The sequence below is a fragment of the Drosophila virilis genome, chromosome 3 (assembly GCF_030788295.1).
Source record: "Drosophila virilis strain 15010-1051.87 chromosome 3, Dvir_AGI_RSII-ME, whole genome shotgun sequence".
In the NCBI taxonomy this organism is placed as follows: domain Eukaryota; kingdom Metazoa; phylum Arthropoda; class Insecta; order Diptera; family Drosophilidae; genus Drosophila; species Drosophila virilis.
The window spans coordinates 8,549,898-8,568,164 of record NC_091545.1 but is presented as its reverse complement, the minus strand read 5'-3'; positions in this window follow the sequence as shown (position 1 = coordinate 8,568,164).

Genomic DNA, 18,267 nt, shown 5'->3' with positions numbered 1-18,267 from the left:
ATATTAGAGTATATCTGTGTGTGTATGTGTGCCAGGATTAGACAGACTTAAATGAATTTATGGCATGTGCTAATCTAAAGGGGTTTTCATATTGCCAACAAAAGTGTGGCACGCAAAGGTTGGGAAGGGCATGAGCATTACATATGTAAGTAAAACCAGGAAAAGATTAAAGTGCAAAATACTTGGAATAGAAAATTACTTATTTATACTAAGAATATGCAAAACAAAATACTATATTTTATTATTGATAGTAAAAAGATACCAAAATATATTGCATATTGTAATTGAAACATATATATATACATATATAAATATATTTAAGGAAAAGTACAAAATATTCTTTATAATAGATATATTTGTTGAAGAAATTTTAATGCAAGTTTCATTCGAGTCCCGGCTATATATATGTATATATACAAATTGTAAGAAATAAGAAAATATCTCTCTATTTTCATATTTTTATTATCAAAAGACACATTTCTTTACAAAAGTGACTGGAAGACTATAATATTTTTTCTAACTATATTTTTACAATTTAAAGGCATATTTGTTGAAAAAATTTGAAGTTCTTTAGGATGCGTAGAAGAGTATTTTTATAATACCCTCCCAAATAGTACCAAAAAGTAGGTCATATATCTGGACCTATTTAAATGTTCCTTTGCTCAAGAGTATAAAAAACAGAAATTTGAGATTACTTTAATCGACTTATTTGCTATATATTTATTTTCATTGATTGCAATATCTTTCTTATGAAACGTGGGTCGGGGATTTTTCTGATTACCTCATATCATTATTTACATTTAAATATTTTTGCAAAATTGCAACTATTTCAGCAAGTATTTTGTTTATATTTTGCTACCCGTTGTTCACAGTTTATATTGCAATTAAATCTCAAGTACACACATGGGCCTGCAACCACCTGAGCAGTCGGCCTTAGATCTGAGCACGTGTCAAAATTTATGGTAAGAGCATTAACTATTATAGCCATGCACATTTCTAAGCCCATGACTAAGCCCATATCAAGGCCCCACAAATAACAGAGTCGAACGTATATCAATTATTTCACCCCGTCGCTGAGCCGTCGAGATGCAAATGCAGGCAATAGATACTTTCCCCAAATGTTTACGCAACTAATTTTAAGCGCCAAACGTGCAGCAGACACAAAGTTCGGTGAGTCGTATAAGCAAGCGTTGCAAATACCCAAAATTGTTGGCTATACAATTAGTGCACGCTGCGTGAAGCGATTGGGCAAGGGCTGAGGGACACAGCGGGGGTTGTATTGATGAAAAGCAGCAAAATTCCAATTTGTAAATTTTGTGGCACTGGCTTCCTTTTACACAGCATAACCCCCAAAAACCCCAGCCCTGCCACGCTTACGCTCGACTTTAGCCTTCTTTCTGTGTGCATTTGCCTATTTAACAGCAAATGCCTGGGGGCTGGCATTAGATGCCACGCCCACGTTGTGTGCAGTGTCAGGAACAGGGCGAGCGCAAGTTGATTATGCGTTGTTTTGCCACTTAATGTAATGAAATATGCATAATGCCATTAGCCAGCGACAGGCAGCGTGTGGGCGTGGCTTAAATACCATAGCAACATGATTACAATACGCATACGCCGCGTGTGCACGCATTTTAGCAGCCGCACAACAACAACAATGGGAGCAAGACTGTGCTTAATATGCGCCAAAGCTCATGAATTGCAACTCAGTGCTGCATGGATTTAAAGTTGTATTCAACTTAAATAAATATTGTTGCAATAGCAGCTTGCATATTTCTTTTATGTTTTCTTTCATTTGTTATTTATTTACACTTTTGGTTTACTTTGCTTTGGTTTGCTCAAGCACAACCTGATCGATATGAAAAGTTTTTGACTGTAATTTTGTTGGCTTTGCCAGTTGCAATTTGAATTTTATAATTTGTTGTAAGACCTGTGCCTGACTTGAGCTTCTCCTGGAGTTTTGTGTTACTCGACTGACTGCTGAAAAAGTCTGTAAAACTTACTCAAAACAAAAGACGCTTCTTGAGTTTGGGCTTTAGTTTTGTTACTAGCTATAAAACAGTAATGAAATTGTTATATTTAAGATTCATTTCATTATTAAGATAGTGTGATTATTATCGATGCTTAAACTGATTCGGCTTGTGCCGGCATTCCGAATTTTTTATTCAACACGAGGCAAACTTTTAGAGAACTATAGAAGAGTCAAATATACAACTGAAGCAAGCAATTTAAAAACAGATTTATTTTTAAAAATTTCCTGCCTTAGTCAAAATAATTGTTTGATATCGGAAAATGCTTTTGGGGAGTTTCTTAGTAATTGACGTTGCGCTCAGAATATGAAAATAAACCCAAGTTTTGGTAAATAAGAATAAATAATATAATATATGTATTAAATATGTTAAACCCAATTCAATTGCTCAATTGAAATTTGTTTCAGCTAAATTAGGCTACATTTTTTTTAAGTCATAGTTTATTATTTCATTTAACACTTGCCCATATGCAGGGCGTGGCAGTATGGTGTTGCAACACTTCATAAAATTGAACACGTTAAGCTGTTAAATAAATATATGCATGTTTTCGTGCCTAATGAGCTGCATGCGACAAATTGAAGGCACACACTCCGATATTTCGGAAAGCCAATTAGCATGCAAAACAAGTTGCAGCTATAAATGCACAACTTACACACACACACACAAACAAACACAGAGGACGAAACAAGCAAATGCATTGCATTTATGGGAAAATGCATAAATATTGTCACACACACACACACACACAGACACAGATGTCTATATGTGTTTTTGCATATTGGCGCTTCTTATTTAGAGAGAACAACAAAAGTGAGGCTACAACGCGACGCAGCGCTGGCGGCAGCTGCGCCACTCGCGGCAGCAAATGTATGCAACATTATGCGGCATGTGTGCTAAACAGTCATGAATTTCAAGCAGACGCCGCAAACAAACCATGCAACCAACGAACCAACACACACACGCACACCTCCCATATATCTTTCCCGCTTGCACATTCTTTGCATGCGTAATGGATGCAGTCGCCTCAGAGACTTTCCGTTTGACTCTTGGCATAAAAACGACCGCGAAAATTGTGAAAAGCAGCGAACTGTGCTCAATTCCCCAGAATTTCCGCGTGCACTTCCGCTTTTCATTTGCATACAAACACGCACACTCACACGCATGCACATCCATCGAGCACACACATAGATCATGCTCGGGTAATTTGCATGGCATTCGCAAATGCAAATTGCATGCAACTCCGCAGCTGCAGCTGGCCCCAAAATGCACCAATAAGCATGCTAAACAATTGCACCTCTCTCCCGACACTCCCCTTGAATGACGCATGTCGCAAGCCAGACATTCATCAATTTCCCATTGATTTGTCATCGGCAACCGACAACCGACAGCCAAAGGTATTCATTCCCCCTTGCCAGGAGGCCCTTTGATGAAATTGAGATGGTAAACATCAAATGATTGCAACTCCATACAACTGTCTGTATGCCAGTTAGTCATTTGTGTTTCACTGTATCACCCATTGTATGTCCTCATCAATGGCCGGCAGCGTCAGCTATGGCAATCAATTAATATAATAATAATAATAATAGCCATACATGTGTAAACTGATATGTCTATTCAAAAATATTTGCCTAATTGACAATCAATTAGCGTTAATTAAAAGGCTCTAGAGCGCACGTCTAGTGCTGGTCTGCGACTTGTTATGGGGGATTCATTGAATATTATTTAATTTCATTTTAAGAAATTTTCTGACAAGTCAGAGAAAAATATTCCAAGTTAGAATAAAAAGAAAAGCAGTCGAACTAACTATAACTAAAGTGTTATATATCTATTAATAATCCGAAAAATCTGCTAATGTATGGCAAACTTATTGGAGCATGCAAAATTGAAAGAACGTTAGAAAGACAGTGTCAATATAAGCATAACATAAATGCGGAATAGAGCTCTGCTTAATATAATTTTTGGCACAGTGAATAAATTTCATTTAATTTGTGTTAGAAACAAACTAAAAACTTCATTGGCTATGCTAATTTGATGTAAAACAATTTCAAGTAAATATATTTTAATGAATTCATTGGCTTTAGCTGGAAAACTATGAAGTGAACGTCATCAAACATGAAAATCGCATCAGTTTTGACTAAGCTCTTTGAATTTTAAAGTCTAGAAAAACTTATGTGAATACAGCTTATAGTAAGGGGACCACGGCAGTTTTTTTAGGCCGTCATATCCCATGTGCATCATCATACTTTTAGACTTTCCTAATTTTGCATGTCACTTGCACTAAAATGCAGCCTGAGTTCTCCTGAATCCAACTAGAAATACGCAACTCACTCGAACTTATAAAAAAAGTTCAGTTTAAGGATTCGCTGTAGTGACTGGCACAAAAAGGTTCCACCTCGTAGATACCCATCAAATAGAGGCAAAAAAGCAAAAAAGTAGACGAAAATTAAACACTTGCCGGTCTGCAAATAATGAACGAGGTCTAATTGCGTGGCATGCGGCCACGCCCACATGCGCCCGTAGCTGTTCATATAATTTACTATGAATAAGGCAGGCAAGCGTGACTGAGGCGCGCTTCTACTTCGCTGCATTTACCAACACACACACACATATACACTCTCTCTCACACACAAATGCTCGCAAATTCGCGAGGTGAAATTTTCGCATATGAGTTCATGCAGAAGCCCAGACATCGTGTATTTAGTTTAACAGCTTGCAAGCGACGACATGCGACACTGACACGACAAGTGTTAATGCGCCACGCCCAGCTGCCCCCCAGCCCCCATTACACCCTACACACACACACACACACACACTTACACCAGCCGGCAACAACAAGTGCATTTTTGCTTTTTACAAATAAAATAAATGTTAAAATGTGAAGCCAAACTAACTGAAACTTTGGTAGCCAGCGCTGCACCCAAATGCACTTCACATATACATACACACATACACAAGCACACACAGACACATACACGGCACACACACTTCTGATGTGCACTTGAAAATCTCATTTCTTGCCATTTCTCTGCCCGTCCACCCGAAGTCTGCAACTGCATAAAAAGTTTTTAATCAAATTTTTCAATTTAGTTTTGTGAGCTGTTAATTAAAAACGGCGAAAATTCTAACTGTGTGCGTGGGAAAGGGGAGAGTGTGTGTGTTTAGGCGTGTGTGTGTTCCTGGGGTGTGTGTGATATTTAGATTAGTTTTGCGAGTTTAGCGCTTTTAGCCGACTAGCGGCCGCTCAAAGCGTTTCATTTAATTTCCCTTTTACAGTTAACATAAGTTTTACGCATACGCCGCGTGAGTCAGGCAACATATTAAGCATACGCCGCATGGGCCAGGCAACATATTTCTATTTTCAATTTGCAACTTGATCCGCTGTCGGGACAAGAGAAACGAGTGTTATACTCGAATTGATGCTGCTCTAGGGTACGCTTTCTAATTAGCTGTTAATTTCTTGATGGCGGCACATAAAACTCGACCATGTGCTTGTGATTTATGAATAAGGCGCGATTATTCATTTAATTACCAATCGGACAGGCAGCCAGGATCCGTGTGCTGCGTAGAGAGAGAGAGAGCATAGAACACATTAAATCACGCACGAGCGACGCATGTGATGTCCCTAGTGATATATATACCTGACTGCGATCACATTGGCTATTATGTGTGCTCCACTCCTGCGTCTGGACGGGCTCCGCCTTGCCACATGGCTGCCCAAATAGGGTGCGGCAGTTGTTTGTCTGTGCGGGGCCCATTGACTTGTAAATAAAAGTAATTTAATGCTAATTAAAAGCTCGTAGTTTGCCCAACGTGGCTAACACACAACGACAGCCAGCAGCAGCTCTGGGCAAATGGGAAATTCTTTGTGTGTGTTCGTTTTTCTTTTTTGTTTATTTGTGTCGGCTTACTCTTTTCGCTAATGGCTTTTAATTGGCCGAGTACTTGCGAGTACTCGCGTTGGTTATTTATAATAATCGCTATAATATGCACAAATTAATTCAATACGGCGCGAGTCGACGCCACTCTATATACCAATTAAGCAGCTTGAAAGCAACAGCAACAGCAACAATATAATCATAATAACAACAACAACTACAAAAACGCAACAGCAACAACAATGGCTATAGAAAAGTCAAGCAAGCCACACCTAAAAGCATTCTACAATTTCTCGACACAAACTGCAAATTAAGTTGTAAAAACACTCGACGGCCATTGTTCCTATTATTTCCTTCATTTTTTGCTCTCTCTTGGAGTGGAGCGCACGGGTAGCACGGGTAGCACGGGTAGCACGGGTAGCTCGGGGAGCTCGGGCTGGTCGCGTCTGGGGCAATAAAAGTGTTGCGGGTAAAAGTCATAAAAGCAAGTCCAGTGCCAGCACAAGAGAGCACAGAATGAAGACAATTGACAATGAAGCAAATGGCAGCCCAATGGGCAATCAAAAAAAAAAGGAAGAAGCAGCAGCTGGCGGCAAGGGAAAAGTTCGAGTGAGGAGTGGCAATGTGCAAATGAACTAAGAAGACAACTATATGTATTTTCAGCTAGTAAATATATAAATAAATTTAATATTGTAAAAAAAAAGGGAAACAGAATTCAAAAGATGCCCTGTTAAAAATATGTTTATCTAAATGTAGATGCATCTATTAAGACGCACACACGATAAGTTTAAGAGCTGGCCCCTTTGCCTAGTGCATGCGGCAGCTAATAGGGCCATTTAATACTCTACAACGCGAACAATTGACAAGCGTAAAGAACTTAAGATGATGACAACACGAAACTAGTTTTTGTGCTACGAAAAGTTTCTTATCACAATGTGCTGTTAGACAAACAACAGGCTTTATTTTCGGCAAAGGAACGGAACGGGCAGGCGCTGCAGCTGGCAGGCGTTGGAACCAGTTGAAATATGCAAAGCACATGCCGAACAACGACGAACAACAAGCATCGGGCCCAGGGAGCATTTACAATGCATATATTTAATGAAAGTATTCTGTGCCAAGAAACCGAAGCAAGTAACCAAAATATAAGTACTAGTAGGCTAGCGGGGCGAAAAGTGTTGCATACTTTTGCGGGCAGCCCGTCAGCTGCTGGCTGCTGTTTGTTTTTGAGCTGCTTCGACAGCTCGTACAACTTTTTGAGCTGTAGTTGTACTATGTACTATTTTCTTTATGTTACCAAGATTGCCGAAAAACATTTGCCCAGCAACAACAACAACAACAAACACTATAACAACAACAACAACTGCTCGCCGCAGTCGTTTGATGAAGTTGTTCAGCGTTGTTTTTTTTTTCGTTTTTGGTTTTTTGGCACAAGTTTTTATGCGCTTTGGTGCTTTGCTGTGGGCGTTGCCTGGTGTTAAGTTGCGTTTCGAGCAAATGAATTTAGAAGTCTTATTTAACAAGTTTCTTGGCCCGTTTTTTTTATTCAGTCTTTTTAGCCATCGACAGCTGGCCAAAAGCCAGTTGCTTGTATTTGTTGCTGCCCCACTTGTTGTGGCAGCGGTTGCATGTTATGCCGTTTTATCGGAAAACTTGTGCAGAGCACTTGAAAATTTTGTGAGCATAATAAGTCGCTTTTCGGCTACCAAAAAACCACTTAGACTCCGTTGTACTGGCTGCTGTTGTTATTATTGTTTTTGCTACTGGTTTGTTAAACTTGGATTATGCACAAGTGAATACACACACCATGTTTAAAATTTGAAGCTGATTTTGAGATTATATTAAGAGCTGATTAGGGCTTACGAAGCAGATGGTAGCAAATCCCAAGATCATTTTACCACAGACACAAATCTTTGCAGTAGAATAAACATTTATATTTGTTGTTAAAAATGATTAGGAAAGGCCTGAATTTCTTAAAAATCCTTAGCATAATAATTTAGTAAAAATGCTGCTCACATAATTTCATAAGTTAATTTATTCCGCATGCTTATTTATTTAACTTATTGTAAGCGACATTAGAGCTGTCAATATTCTGGCCTAAAACTAAGTACCTAAAACATGGGCAAAAATGTTTGGGGCATGCAACATTTGCATGGCTTCCCGCTTGGACCACAGCGGAGCGCTAGGAAAAACAAAAATATTCATAAATTTAATTTTTTCTGTCTTTGCTAATTAAAACAAGTCACGTAAATTTTAAATTAAAAGCGGCTGGCGCAATGCAGCCCACATTTTCAGTGACCACAAAACTACCATGGCAAAGCAGCTTTGGCAGGCGCACTTTCACGGCCACGCCCACACCCACGCCCACTACACTCAAAGAAATAAGAGCAGCAGTCACGCAACTCAGGGCCTCAGGTTGGGCCTCGGCGGCAATAACAATGTCACACGCCACTTTAATTATAAATGCGGCAATAATTGAACTGTAAAACGTGGCCAAATTTTAGTCCTTGTGCCAATCCAAGGCCAGCTATCGACAGCCGGACAGCCGGACAGCTGGACAGCCGGACATCTGGACAGCCAGACAGCCGGACAGCCAGACAGCCGACACGTTCAATTTCTAATGTGACACGCAGGCAGTTTAACAAGAGCTGAGACAGCTCGAACTGCTGTAGCCTTTAGGTATAATGATGCCGAAACTATCAGCCCGACACTTCCGGCACATAACATGTGTAATTATAGCCAAGCTATCAGATTTGAATTGAGTTTCGTCCTTAACATAATGAGCTGTCTGTGCGGTTGGCCAAGGTAAGTTGGTGAAAGGCGTTTGGTCATCCTGGCAGCTCACGACGCGTGTGTTTGCCGGCCACAAACTGCAAGTTTACAAGCTCAACCGCATCTATTTCCAGCTCCATGTGCAGCCGCAGACCACTGAAAGCTGTGCTTTATGCGTGTTTCCTGTGGACAGAATCCTGCATGCCCTGCATAATCTGATAACCAGAAAGAAAGGAAAAGAGCGGCAAGCCGAATATTAAATGCCCTTGTGGATATGTGGTCCTGTCTGGAGAGTTGCCTAACTGAGAGGTAATAAAGTCGGCAAATAGTAAATGTAAAATTAAACTATTGTAATTGCCAAAGTTATATATTTATCGACTTTATTTTTACAGGCACTTGCCAGACAAACTTTAACATATTCCATATTCATAATGGCGTAAAGTTTAAATCAATTAGAAAATTTCCTTTTCCGTGCTGTGAACTTTCGCCTCGGCGTTTCCTTTTGAACGGACAAACAAAAACTCTTTCTGCCTTTGTGCAACTAACTTCTTGTTTATTCATTGAATTTTGTGCTTCAATTAAAAAGCCATTAGAACAGGCGCACACCCACTCACCGACACACACACACGCACGCAGGCACAAAGGCCACGTTTCAATGCCGTTGTCCTGACAACTTGGCCGACAAACAAACAAACAAACTGTAAACAGAACTCTCTCACCACCTACAGCCGACAATCTACAATCAATATTATTATCCTTTTGGCTGTCAAAAGCACAGCAATAACAAAGGGCATTTGCATGCAAGGTTTTTTACTGGGCCATAGTCGAAGTTGTTGTTATTATTGTACTGGCTTTGCCTTTGCCTTTGACCTTTCTCCTGTCTGGGCCTAATTTATATTTAATGCCAACAGGCAGCCAGCTTTCTTAAGCAGCTGCAGACTGCCAATTTGGGCTCAAGGTGCCAGACGCTACGGCTTGTTGTTCTTATTTATATTTAATTCCTTCCAGCTAATTGGCAACAGATAGCAACAAGCAATTCAAGGATATGTTTGTTAAGTTCATTTTAAATGGAATAACATATTGGATTATGCAAGCCTAACAGGAATTTGTCGTTGCCTCATATTCTACAATTTTCATTAGAACAATTCAGTTTATTTTACCCAACTTTTGGATAAATCGAAAAATTTGTAATCACACTTTTTTTCATTGCAGGCTTCTGGTTGCCTGTTCAAGGCTAGGTTTGCTGGTAAGTAAATAAATTGAACTTCTGATTATCAGACTTAAGATTGAGGCACTTGGTAAGTCAACTTTTTGCATTTAAAATATGTATGAACATAGATTTAGCTTAAGGCTGCCTCATTTATTTCGCCAGCTATTTCCGCATTTGAGGTTCTTTAATTTCAACTTACAAATGACAATGAAAATAATAGAAAATCGAAGTGCCACAAGTTGGTGAGCTGCTTGTAGTTTATTTTAATGCGACTTGTAATGCATAAGCAGCTTTAATGCAAATGCACACAAATTTGACGCAATGGGGCAGACAGCCGCAACAACAACAATTGTCCTTACATCCTGTTGTATTTTCGCCTGCGAAACAGAAAATTATTTTTGCCAACGTGCCTGCCGGCCTGTCTGTCCAGTTGTCTGCCTGCCTGTCTATCTATCGAATTTTGGGCTTTGGCTTTGCCTCTGCCTCATAAATATGCACATTGAATGCAATACGAAATTTTCAAATATTACTTTCAGCCAACAATCGATCAACTGACAGCTGCCCAACAAATGTGAGCGAATGCTCGCATTGCATATCGCTCTTTAAATATTTAAGACCATGAATTATGTTCGTTTTGAAATGAAAAGCAACAAAACTTTTCACAGATACTTTAATAAATATGTGACAATCAATGCACAATCTGCTGGAATATAAATTCAATCAATTCCATTGCATGAAAATGTGTTCATATAATGAACTAATTAATACAATTTTAAAATGGAAAAGAGCGAAACGACGGCGCAAAGCAGGTACATGGAAAACTAGGTTTACGAACTGAAACTAGAGGCAAGTTATTCGAAACAGATATATTTAAGATGTTAACGATATTCTAATTAAGGTTTGTATATTTTATTTGCCAGTCTATTGCTTAAAACTCCCAACCAGTTCTTCCAACGAAACGATAATCTATAGTTACTTTCGATAACTTAAAAAGCATGCCATTTTTTACGTTTAAAATGTATATTTACCCCTTCCTACTTATTTTTCATAGAGTCATAAAGTTTATTAATTAAACAAATTGGCTCAAACTGATCATATATATTAGCCATAAGTCTGACTGCCAATTGCACACTTGAACAATGGCTTAGCAAAGCTGCTTACCAAATTTTAACGAGTACTGCCGGCATCTACTCTAGGGCCATGTGCGCCTAAGCGCAGGCTTACAAAACTGTGAAAAACTTTGCGTGCCGTGCTTATGTCCATTCATTATGCAAAAAGCCAAATACACAAATAGCAACGTGGCGCCCAGTTATGGTGCTCATAAACTAAAAAGCACACAACTTTTTTTCTGCCGCTCTTGCACTATTTCGCCCAACTTGGAGAATATATATATATACATAAGTATATATGTATTATTTTTCGTGCTCATTCGTAGTGTTAAGCAAGTCCAGGTTCAGGTCCACGGGGGTCTGTGGCTGCTTCATTACCCTAATGAACTTGAAAAAGTATCGGGTGTACAGAGACAAAGTGAGTCCAAACAGCCGCCCATGCCGAAGACATACACCAGGTGCCATCTGGCAGCCCGAGTGTAACCCGCCGCCCCCTAAATGTCAGTCTGCGCCCCTCCCCTGCCCCCTTCCACCTTTTTGCTGTTGGTAACTTGAGCGCCTGGTAGCCTAACAGGCAGATTTGCGTGTAATGAGGTCATAGTAACAAGTGTTGACTTTAATTAGTGCGACGCTCTCAACCCCACTGCCCGCTCTTGACTCTCCCCTCTGTTTTTTTTTTATACATTTCTTTTGCGTAACAGGCAAATGAGGCTATGGAGCCATGTGACGATGCCTAAGCTACAAATTGTGCGTTAATTGCGGTTGTCGATATAGAGTGAAACATTCGCGTTGTTTCTGGTATAAGTTTCAGGCTAATTTCTCAAAAATAATACATGCAAATAATTGTGCCCAACAAAAGCAGAAGTATTTAGATATCGATTGATTTCATTTTGAAATGTATGCGCTTCACATAAAAGCCATCATATATTCTTTTTAATTAAATTAAGTTTTTGCATTAAATAATTCGAGTTGAAATCGAATTGTAGAACACAAGCAGCGATTCAGATTAAATTAAAATAACTTTTGATTACATTTTGAGAGCTGACCAAGCCAATCAGCCAGAAAAGCTGTAAAAAACAGTAAAAAAAAATACCTGTAAAATTATTAAATTAAAGCGTTGCCAGGTGACAAGGCGCATTATATTCAGTTTAAGCCCGCGCCAACATTGCGTATGATTAATACGCATTTCCAAGTTTCTTAAAGAGCAACATTTCGGTTTGTTTCAAGGCGAATGGGCAATGTCAAATGGAAAAGTTAAATAAAAATAGGTTACATAAAGGCAACCGCAAACAACTAGCACGCACATGCAGGGCAATAACAATGAAAGAATGTCGCACAAATGCTTATTTACATAGACAAAAGTGTGGGTGGAGCAGAAGAACTCGAAATGGCAGAAGGCAATCGGGCGCCGAGCACCAGCGGCATTTGTTGATTTTATTGACATGTAACATACTACCTACTTTTACTTCTCTAGACTGCCTGGACGTGCGCCTGGCAGTCAAATTTCCTTTGCGTGTCCTTTTTCCCAGGCCCCCTCGGGCTATGCATGCGAGTGTCTCCGTGTCTCTGTGTCTATGTGTCTATGTGTGTGCGCGCGGTCTTAAAATGCGCCATAAAATTGATAAAATCAGTTGATTGTAAAAATTGATAAATTGAAATTGATTGAGATAGCAGCAGCAGCAGTGGCAGCAGCAGCAGCATCTTGCCACTAGAAGGCAAACGAAATGGCTTTGATGCTCACACTTTGCACTTTACATGCGGCAACGGGCCAACACGGCTGCGTGTTGGCCATAATTGAAAGTGAGTTTTCTGGCGCCCACAAATGGCATTAGAGCATCTAGCTGAGACCAATAATTGAAGTTTTCTATGTCGCTATCAATTGAAAAGAGACAAGCAGCTTACTGGCTTTAAACTCATTGACAATCGATGGTATTTTCCACTTTTTGTGTGTGTATGTATACATGTCAGAGTACTTGACAAAAGCTATTGGACTCCAATATGAGTGTATCTCAGCTAGAATTTGAATTCGAAAGTTCAATAGATTTTATTGCTTGTCTTCTGCGAGGGCTGCCTTGTGTCTTAAGTGTGATCAGCTCTGCTTTGAGATGTCCATTAAGGAAGATTGGCATTTTTTTTAGCACCAATTTGGTCTTGTTCGAAACAAGCACCTTAGGATCATATTAAAATTGTCGTTAAAATACCTAATCGAAAATAAATATGTGTATTTATTATTTATGATACTCATCCTCAAGCAGGGCTGCAAGCAAAGGCTACAAAGGTTCGTTAACCTGGCTTATTATATAACATTAACTAAGTTTAGAACTTTGTTTTTCGTAATAATAATGAAACAGTTCAGACAATTTTTAATTTACAATTGCCCGTTGTGCTGAAAATATTGCCAGTCGTAAATATTTTCATAAACAAAACCCGGGCTAAATTTGATTAGATAAGTTAAATTCGAATGCGAACTAAGTTAAAATTCCCAATCAGCACATTCAATTAGTTCATACACTGTATTAAAACTCGTTCGATTTTGTTGCATTCACACTTATTTGCAAGTTGATAGCGCTTAGCGCTCAATTGGCAACAAAGTTCTGCAACGAAATTGACCACAGGTATTTCCGGCACGCAATGTGCGAATATTTCAATACATTCATTGGCCAATTGTCTAAATTACTCTCGTGCATATTCGATTGTCAATCGACGCATTTCAATGCTGACAATTTGCTGCAATCGCTTGGCCAATTGGACAGCTTTGTGGAAATTTGCATTCATTTCACTAATGCGACTCGCCATGCCAAAGTGCCAACTAAAATTGTCACATTCACTTTAAACAGTTGCCAGCCAGTTGTCCGCTGCGGCATGCACATTTTTGGCTGTCGATCGAGTTTCGAAGTGTCGATGGTTTTTAATGAAATAACGCATCAGGAATATTGTCGTGGCCCTTAGTCCCGGGCGCGAATTGTTCGTTTACATTTTCCCATTTATATATGTGTTAAATGTACATTTAGTACAAGTACATGGAAAATTATATGCACGCAGTCAAATTATCGTGTTCTGACAAACAATTTCAATAGTTTTTCTGCATATTTGCTTGAGCTGAGAATTTATTAAAAATTCAATTCTTGTTTTGATAACCAATTTGTTTAATATATATATTCCAAAAACAACAGAAAATATTTTATGAAAGAAAAACGCAGAAATATTTGCTAAAGTTAACTATTTTGTGAAATGCTTTGCGCATGCAGTTTTACGGAATGTAAAAACCGAAATTGATTTTTTAATATTAAGCGACGTCAAAGAGTTGACAGCGATAATCGTTGGCAGTTAACAAGTTAAGCGCGTTAAACAGGACGCACAGGATATGGTATATATATATATATATATATATATTAGCATTCTCTGGCTTTATTTCGCTGCTCATTAAAGCGCTCTCATATGATATGGTCATTTAATTGCAGCAATCGAGGTGCTCAGTTGCAGCTCTGGTTGGCCGTGGCAAAGTTTTTTAATTACTAAAGTTTTCTGTCTGCTGCAGCTGCAAATTAAACATTTACTTAATATTGCACGTTGTTGTTGCTCTTGTTGCAATTTGCTGTTCAATTTGAAGTGGGAGCTGCCACGCCCAGCATCTATTACGCCCCCCTTCAGGCAGCTGCAAAGCGGCAAATGAGACGCGTTTACTGACACTTGTCAAGTTGACTTATGGCCGTGTTGAAACTTCACTCGCACCTGCCCCACCCCGCAACCCGCACCCCGCTCCCCCAGCTGTCAATGAGCATATCTATGCATTTGGGGCTCTTATGCACAAATGAGCAAAAGTTAACAAGCGGCAAAGGACACGGCGGCAGACAGACAAGCACGCAGGCAGGCAGCAGGCGGCTGGCTGGCAAACGAGCTGTCTTATTACAGTTTCTGGCTCCTTGCTCCTGCTGCCGCCTGGCACTTGCAGCTTTTCGCCGGTCCTTGCTGCTCCTTGCTGATGCAAGCTGTGGTTTTCAGCGTCACGCCGTTCGCCTCAAGCGTTAAGCATGCGGCTGCAGCTGCTGATCCTGATGTGCGCGTTTTAAGTGCCCTCTCATAACCGCACACGCTATCCAAGTATGTGAACGAGACTGTGTGTGTGTACATATTTTGGTGCGCGAAACCGCAAGCGCAATTATTTAAACAAATGGGTTAAGAACTTTGCGCGTAGAAAGTGCGTGCAAAACTTTCAGTAAAGCACAAACAAAAGCGCTTCCGTTAGTTATTCTGATTTAAAAAGAAAAACGATTTACACACTCGCTAACTCTTGCGCCCTCTTTCTCTCTCTATTTCTATAATTTTTCAATCATTGGCTCTTTCACCTAAATTTAAATAAAACTATGTATGTAAGCACTATTTCAACTCATGAAAATCGCATAGATGGGCGATATTTAAGAAACTAAAAGCGAGAGACATACTGAAAGTTGGAGTGCAAGCTAGAGAGAGTAAGCAATAAGAGATTGCGAATATGGTATAAGAGGAAGATTTGCTTTTTTCGCTTACAGCAAAGCGAGGGTTATTATCAATATTGTGAAAAACGCTACCCATTGTCAATTTGTGCAGTGTGGGGACTTAAGAATGCAAAACACAAATGCTTCATGTCATAATTCGCAAAACGTCCCGAAAACAAGCTTTGGCAAACATGTCAAAATTGTTCCCTACGCTTTCATTTTCTTTTCCGACAAGTGAATGCAACGACAATCCCCATGAACTATAACATTCCAATAAAAATCAAAGTTTACGCGTAGACGAGCGCTTGACTTTCAACCCGTCAAATGCATTTGGCTACAACTTCTCATGCAGAGCACACACACACACAGACAAAAACACACACGCACATGCACAAGCAAAGAGAGAGAATCACGCATATAATTTACACATAACTTTTGGTTACGGTTTAACATTTTGTGGCTACATTTTAATATCTACCGAAAGTGGGCAGAAAGTTACGACAGCCAAACAGACCGCAGACAAAGGACAACAGACAACTGGGGCAAAGATGGCAGAGAGCAAAACCCAAAGTGATGCGAAATGCATCTGGCATGCCAGACCATACAGACAGACAGTTGTTGTTGGGTTGTGCGCCAAACTTTTGACCAGCTATTCGAGATATGCCACTTGGTAATCAGTAGCAACTGCTTTGTGTGCGTGTGTGTGTGTGGCTGACAAATTAGCATGCTTGCCAGTGGAAAGTTGCTAGCAGTATCAGAATCATTGGCTTTTAGTTCCCTGCTGCCTGCTATTGTTTGCTGTTTGTCTTTGTGGCCGGGCTTAGAACGTCAGCGCGTTTGTTTAAAGCCCTTAATGCAGCGACATACGTGTATATGTGACATGGTATAGCTCACTTTGAGCCAGCGTATTTGTGCGTGTGTATGTGTTTGTGTCGCTTAAATTACAGGCAACATTCGCGGACTGCCGCAAGAGGCAGCGACGGGCTTCGAAACTTTGTCTTGGGTTCAAAATGCAGCAGCAGCAGCCAGCGACAGCAACAAGCAAATGCAGTGCAACTTTATTAAAAAGTCGTAAAAGTTATAAAAACTACTAAAAGCAATGGTAATAACTTGTTGTTGTTTTTTATTGTGCTACGGTAAAGGTAGAAAACGGCAAAGGTAGAAAACTTTGCGTTGACAACAAAAAACGTAAAGGCAGGCAGCAGCCGCGACTTGAAATGCAAAAGCGAAAAACCCAACCATGTAATTTGATAAGTGCGAGACGTAACTCGCGCCACAAAAAAAAAAAAGAAAGAGGAAAATGAAAACCTGCTACCTCCAAAAAATCAAATAAGAAACCAACTTTTTAGCTCAATTTTCTTCTCATTGCAAATGTTATTTGCAGGCCGCGCTCAAAAGTATGCAATGCCTTTGCGGCGAAACAGGCAACAATGTCTGCTCCAAAAAAAAACAACATGGCGTCCCTATGACTGTCGATGGCGGCAGCGTTGCCAGATCGCTGTAAGCACGCATTACACTGTTGCTTTAGCTATATTGCGGTTTTTATGGTCCCTCGCAATGTGAACGACTCCAAATTTGTAATATATACGCTTGTATACGGAGCCACGCTCGTTTGGGGGCGGGCAAAACGCATAAATCTATAGGGAAGCAACGTTTTAAAGCCGGCGACGAAAAAGTTTACAGATAGACTGAGAATGTCCTCTAAAAATGATCTATTTTATAGAGTTTTCAAGCTATAGTGCGCAATATTCAGAATGGAGGCCTACTGATGAGCTTCTCCAAAGATCGACCTGGAAAATAATTATATGGAGGCGGGGATTAATGTATATTCTTTATAGTCTTAAAGCGAAAGTGCGTATGTCTTGAGGAAAGCACTTCGATCCACCATTATTTTGGCTAACCGGAAGGAGCTATATATTTTAACAAATATCTCGCGCAACATCTCTTAAGCTTCTTGACCGTGAACGAGCATTATGCAGTCGGTTGCACCGCCGTTCTTAGCCATTGTTGTGATTGTGGCTGTGATTGCAGTTGTGGTTGCACACTCTTTTGTAACTGTCGTTGAGCTGTTGTCGTTCTTTGTTGATGGCGCCCAGCAAATGCTTGTTGTACAGTTTATTATGAGGTCCAAGTTTCTGTTTGTCGTTGTGCATAATGCGCTTTAGTCTTGCGCACAATATTGTTTATTTCTAAAGCAGCTCGTTTGGCGTGATTGTGTTTGCTTTTTCAGGGCACATTTCATTTTTATATATTGCATAAATATATTCCTGTTTTAAAGCGGAGTTCGCTATTAAATGCAGGCAACAAAAATTGAGCAATTTATGTGCCGAATCCAAGCCTAACTTTAAGTCAATTAGTATGCAATGTTAAATGTTTGAAAATTCACAAATTTCCGAGCACTCAATTAACAATAATGCCGCTGGTTTTTAGCTCATGCAAATTGCATTTGCAAATTTAATACAATTTAGTTTGCATAGCTAAACAGGCACCAAATTGTGCAAAATGCAAAACCTGTTGACTATTTAATTGAGAGCAAACCGCAAAAACTAAAAAAAAAAAAAGGCAACGCATATTTGACGCATGACATGAATGGAAAATCGAAACTCAAATATTATGCAATTTTAATTGTTGTTGTTGTTGTTGTGACAGCTGCATAATATTAATTGCGTTTATTGTGCGCACGTTAGGCAATAATTAGCATCGAATTAATGCTCAAAGAGCAAAACAATTAGTCGAACACCTCAAAACAAACTTGAAGCGCATACACACGAACACCTCACGGCACACACACCTGAGGCGCCG